This window comes from Cebus imitator, unplaced genomic scaffold (genome assembly GCF_001604975.1).
Source record: "Cebus imitator isolate Cc_AM_T3 unplaced genomic scaffold, Cebus_imitator-1.0 Scaffold4, whole genome shotgun sequence".
In the NCBI taxonomy this organism is placed as follows: Eukaryota; Metazoa; Chordata; class Mammalia; order Primates; family Cebidae; genus Cebus; species Cebus imitator.
In genome coordinates this window covers 8,998,037-9,004,515 of record NW_016107319.1, presented here as the reverse complement: position 1 = coordinate 9,004,515, position 6,479 = coordinate 8,998,037, and positions in this window count along the sequence as shown.

Below are 6,479 nucleotides of genomic sequence, written 5' to 3'. Positions count from 1 at the left end.
CACTCCAACCTGGGTAACAAGAGTGAAACTCCGACTCAAAAAAAAAAAAAAAGAAAAACAATACTGAAATATCATGGCTTTTCTAAATCAGTGCTTCTCAAACTTTAATGTACAGATGATTCATCTGGGGGGTAGTATAAGAAGTAGGTTCCGATTCCATACATGTGATAGCGATAGTTCACTGATGTATGAGTATCTAAGTATCTGGAAACCTTATTTTCCAAAGTCTAGTATGAATTCTATTTAATTATTATAATATATTTATGGAAATAATTTACTGAGCACATTCCAAAATACTTTGAGATTCTCAAAGATATTTTTCTTTTCTATTATCATTTTGCCAGTGAAAATGTAGCCTCTCAAAATTAAAATTTTTGAGAACCATTTAAAGTCTACAGTATCACAAGAATGGCAAACCTGGTAATTATTTCTGAAGAAAACGAGATATTAGAGTAATCAAGCCCTGAAATGATCTTAAAGAACTTTTATGACTTTAATGAAGTGTTATTTTAAAAATTAATTTCTTCATAGTGACTTTGGGTCCCTTCTCATTATAATTCATTTGTATTAGTTTATGATGACTTTGAGTTCTCAATGATTTTTGATAATTTTAAACTTTCTATAATTTCATGTTTATATTTTATATATATACATAATTTATTCTGATGCTATATTTACATGTGACTTTTTTAAATCATTGTTATTGTTGAGAGCTAAATAATGTAACAATTTAAAATATATCATTACCCAGAGGTGCCACTGGTGGTAGCAGCTGTAAGTGGAGGGTGTGAGGAAAAAGGTAACGAGTGAATTGGATTTCATTTTGAAGGCTGCGGGAGCCCCACAAGTGAGTTATGAGATCAGATTTGTGATGGAGAAAGATTCATTTGGCAAGCATGAGGGCGAATAGAGATGGTGGATTCAGAAGGACAGGAGACACTGGGTGTGGAACTAAGTACAGATGATGGCAGCCAGGAGGTTACCAGAAGTGATCCATATGAGAAAAGAGGTAGGAGCAAACTAAGGCAGTAGCAGAAGAAAAGAGAGAAGAGAATGAGAATATTCATTATCTGAGCAGAAAGAAAAGACTGAGGGTCATAAAAAATTGTTAATAAGAAAACCTGCTTGGGAGGCCGAGGCAGGTGGATCACGAGGTCAAGAGATCCAGACCATCCTGGTCAACATGGTGAAACCCCGTCTCTACTAAAAATACAAAAAAAAAAAAAGAAAGAAAGAAAAAGAAAACATGCACTGATAAGTATGAATGTGCCATTAATATATTTCTATTCTTGAATACATTTCCATCTTCACCACTTTACCTCCCTCTGGGATTGGTCTTACCTCCCTCTGGGATCAGGAGCCAGACTTGCTGTGTGCTGCCTAGCCTCATTTCAGACTTTTCTCCATCTTTTCTCTGGTCCAGCATTACTCAGCTAGAGAACAGAGTCAGATCAGAAACGAATTGCACATTCCTTGAAAAGTGTTGTGAAGATGAAGTAACACTATTCAACTAAAATGTCACAAGAAATTATCAAAAGCTGTTAAATCTATTCCATTCAAGGTGGGGTTCAGTTGTAAACCTTCTTAGTATTACAAATTTTAAAGTATATTCTGCCAATTGTTCATTTAGTGAATTGGTCTGATTCCACAAGAGCTAGAGTGGAAACTTCATGGTGGCTGGCTGGCTGTCGTAGGTAGAGGAAAAGATCGTTGGAGTTTAAGGAACACCGAGAGGCTGATGTACTGTATGCATTGCCCTGAAGGATATTAAAGTCACCCAGAAAATTGGAAGAGATATAGAAGAAGGGAAGGCATGAAGCATGGGGAGTGAGAGAGAGTGACCTTTGAGTAAGAGGGAGTGAACAGATGCTATACTGTCACTACACACTAGAATATAGTCACTAGAATACAGCGATGAGGATGGGGGTGTCTTAAACTCCTGCAGCTACATTTTTGGGATGAGGTTTGAGAACTTGTTTGAAGTAGTGTTGGAAGAGGAAGAAAGGGACGCATGTCTGCTTCCAAGGTCTAGGATGTGACAGGAAAATACTTTCCCTTGAAAGAAATGGGAAGTGTTATGTTCAAGGAAGCTCACGTTTAGCGAAGTCAGTTTGGGAATAAAATTGAGATAAAGCTTTTCCTTTAGAGAACCAGGGGAAAGGCTTAAGGGATAGGAAGAGGTGGGAGACTGGCAGCTGGTGGGATGATCATTTTTGGGGTGAAGAATTAGATATGATAGATAACAGGACTTCGAGTGAATTGGAGATGTGAGGGATGCCACTGTAGTTGGAGTGCTTTTGGTGATGGTGGTGGCGATGAGCAAGATCAAATCCTCTTGTTGGGAGCTTTTGATCATCTCAGTTCAGGAGACTTCCATCTTTGCAACTGAAAAAGGAGGGCAGCCGGGTGGAGTGGCTCATGCTCCTAATCCCAGCACTCTGGGAGGCTGGGGTGGGTGGATCACTTGAGGTCAGGAGTTTCAGACTAGTCTGGCCAACATGGCAAAACCCGTCTCTACTATAAATACAAAAATTAGCTGGGCATGGTGGCATGTGCCTGTAGTCCCAGCTACTTAGGAGCCTGAGGCAGAAGAATCACTGAACCTAGAAGCAGAGGTTGCAGTGAGAAAGAAAGAAAGAGTAAGAGAGAAGGAATGAAAAAAGGAAGGAAGGAAAGAAAGAAAAAAAGAGGCAGGGCCTAGTGGCTCATGCCTGTCTGTAATCCCAGCATTTTGGGAGGCTGAGGCAGGCAGATCACCTGAGGTCAGGAGTTCAAGAACAGCCTGAACAACATGGAGAAATGCCATCTCTGCTAAAAATACAAAATTAGACAGGCATGGATTACATGCCTGTAATCCCAGGTACTCCAGAGGTTGAGGCAGGAGAATTGCTTGAACCCAGGAGGCAGAGGTTGCAGTGAGCCAAGATTGAGCCATTGCACTCCAGCCTGGGCAACAAGAGCGAAACTCTATCCCAGCCCCCACAAAAAAAGAAATGGAAACAATCCAAATGTCCATCAACTGGTGAATGAATAATTAACATGTAGCACAGCCATAAAATGAAATATTTTTAGCAATAAAAAGGAAAGCAATACTGATGCATCCTACAATATAAATGAACCTTGTATACATTATGCTAAAGGAAAGAAGCTAGTTGTAAACGGTCATGCCACGTATTGTATGGGTTCTATTTTTATTAAATACCTGGAAAAGGGAAATCTATAGAACGAGAAAATAGGTTCATGATTGTCTAGGGCTGGGGCAGGATTGGGGACATTGGTAGTGATTGCTAAAGGGTATAGAATTTCTTTTCAGGCTGATGAAAATGCTCTAAATTAACTGTGGTGATGCTTGTACAAGTCTGCAAATATACTAACAATCAGCTGTATAGTTTAAATGGATGAGTTGTGTGGTATGTGAATTATTAATGTATTTCAGTGGAAAATGAGGATAATTACCTTGGGTTGTAATCAAACAAAATATGGATGTGAGAATGTTTTGGAGACGAAAAAGCACAAAATACATGTGAAATTGGTAAGGCAAGTGCGGGGACAACTTTTTCTGAAGATTTAAAAGAATACGACTAATATTTAATGGCTGGTCATAACTGACTTATTGGAAGGCAAGGGGACAGACCATATGGCTTCAAGGAACTTTTACAATTGTAATTCCATGAGAGAATATTCATGGAAATTTATTCATTTTGTCAGGCTTCCCTTGAAAATTCAGTTCATGCACAAGAGGGTGCTGTCCACCAAATAACAACTTGTTCATCACTGCTGGCAATGTGCATATATAATCTTAGAAGGAAAAATCAAAGTAAGATCAAGGACAATCTAAATTTAAAAGTCCCTTAATACATATTAACTAGTATATATTAGTTTGCTTATGAGTGTACAGCATATCTCTAGAATGACATATAACATGGCATAGGAGAGAAGGGGACTTTTTCTGTAAAATATTTTATGCTTTTTATGTTTTAAACCCTATGATTGTATTATTTATTCAAAACATTGTATAGAAAGAAATAATACTTTATAAAAATTATTCTGTGATGTTATTTAGATTAACATGTGAAATTGAGAAGAGGGATATGGAGAACATATGCAACATTTAGAGAGATTATTCAAATCAATTCTTTAAAATCTTTGCCAATATTTTACTTATTTATTCTTCTAATGAATCCAAGAACTTTCCTATTTATTACGTATGTACTCTTTTCTTCCTTCCTTCCTGTCTGCCTGCCTTTCTCCCTTCCTTTTTTCTCTCTTTCTCTCATTTCTTCCAGGTATAAGAAAAATAATTGAATTGTTTCAACTACTTTTCAACTTTCTACTATAAAACTCTTCAATAGAAAATTTGTAAGAATAGTACAATAAATATTTATCACCTTGATGGAATAATTAATATTTTGATTTATATTTTATTTAATTTATATCTTATTTTTTAAGAGACAGTCTCACTATGTTGCCCAGGCTGGTCTCAAACTTCTGAGCTCAAGCAATCCTTCCATCTCAGCCTTCCAAGTAGGTGGGGCTGAAGGCACATGCCAATTATTTTGCTTTATTTATCTGTGTACATATATGTGTATGTATATGTGTGTGCATTTTTTCCAATATTATTTTCAGAGGTTTTAACCCTAAGTAATTCAGCAGCCATCTATGTAATGAAGGACATTCAACTACATTATCATAATACTATTATTACATGAGAAAAAATTTGAGTAATTCTTTAATACTGTTTATTATCTAGTTCATATTTTAAATGTGCTATTTGTGCCTAAAATGTCTTAAATCACTTTCTTCCCCCATGAAATATTGTGGTTGCTATGCGTTTCTCTCTTTTGTTCTGGAGCATTCCCTCACTTTTAACAAAAAATGACTTCAACTTTTTGTAAAGACCGGACAAGCTGTCTTATATGGAATGTTCTATATTTTGTCCGATTGTTTCCTGGTGGTGTCAATTAAATTGTCACTCTATCTTCCAGATGTTAGATTCAGGTCAAACATTTCTGGCAATAGTTTATTTTTAATCTTTTCATTAGGAAGTAAAACACACAGAGAGAAGTGCACAAAACAAAAATATGCAGCACAATGAATTGTTACAAAGTGAACATACCTAGGTAACCACTACTCAAGTCAATAAATAGAACATTATCAGCACTCCAAAAACCACACATGCCCCTCCCAACTTTTTACCTGTCCTTCCTCGTTTTTATGAAAATTACTGTAACTCCTTCCTTCCTTTATAGTTTTACCATCTAAGCATGCATTAAACATCATGGTTTAGTTTTTGCAGTCTGATTTTGAGCTTTATGTGAATAAAATCATATGTTAAGTATTCTTTTGTATCTAGCTTCTTTTAGTCAATCCTGTATTTGAGAAATTCATCTATATGCTTATAAGTGCCTGTAGTTTATTCATTTACATATCTGAATCATTAAAATAAAACATAATTCACCTATCCTTTCTACTGTTAATGAGCATTTGGGTTATTTTGCTCATTTTGTTTTTATAAATAATACTACTATGAACATTCTTATGTCTGTCTCTTGGTACACACGTTGTGTGCATTTCTGTTGTGTCTAACTCGGTAGTATAATTTTTAGGCCATAAGGTGTTCATATGTCTAACTTTTGTAAATGATGACAGTCTTTCAAAGTGGTTGTATTAATTTGACCCCTACTAGCACTGCGTGAGATGAATGTACACATTCTTGGCAATGCTTGGTATTTGCAGTCTTTTTAATCATTTGGATGGATGTGCAATAGTATAATGTGAGTTTTTTTGCATTTCTCTTGTTTCCTACCCCTTTTTGAGTTACTGTATTTTTCTTATTGATCTGTAGGAGTTCTAAATATAATCAGTTTATGAATCCTTTGTTAATTTTCCCACTGTGCGTTTTGCTTTTGGTTATTGTAATGGTATCTATTGATGAGTAGATGTTCTTAATTTTGATATAATCCAGTTTGTCAATCTTTTATTTTTTGGTGAATTCCTTTTTTGTCCTGTTTAGGAAACTCTTTTTTTTTTTTTTTGAGACCGAGTCTCACTCTTCTTGCCCAGGCTGGAGTGCAATGGCGCAATCTCAACTCACTGCAACCTCAGCCTCCTGGGTACAAACGATTCTCCTGCCTCAGCTTCCCGAGTAGCTGGGATTACAGGCGCCTGCCACCATGCCTGGCTAATTTTCTGTATTTTTAGTAGAACTGGCGTTTTTACCATGTTGGCCAGGTTGGTCTTGAACTCCTGACCTCAGGTGATCTGCCTGACTCAGTCTCCCAAAGTGCTGGGATTACAGGAGTGAGCCACCACACCCGACTCCTTTTTTTGGGGGTTGGGGGGGATCATGATAAAATTATCCTCTATTAGCTTTGTTATTGTTTTCCCTTTCACAATTATATCTACAGTTCACCAGGAATTGATACTTGCTTATGATGTGAGTCACAGGTCAATTTTCTTCTTTTTTTTTTTTTTTTTTT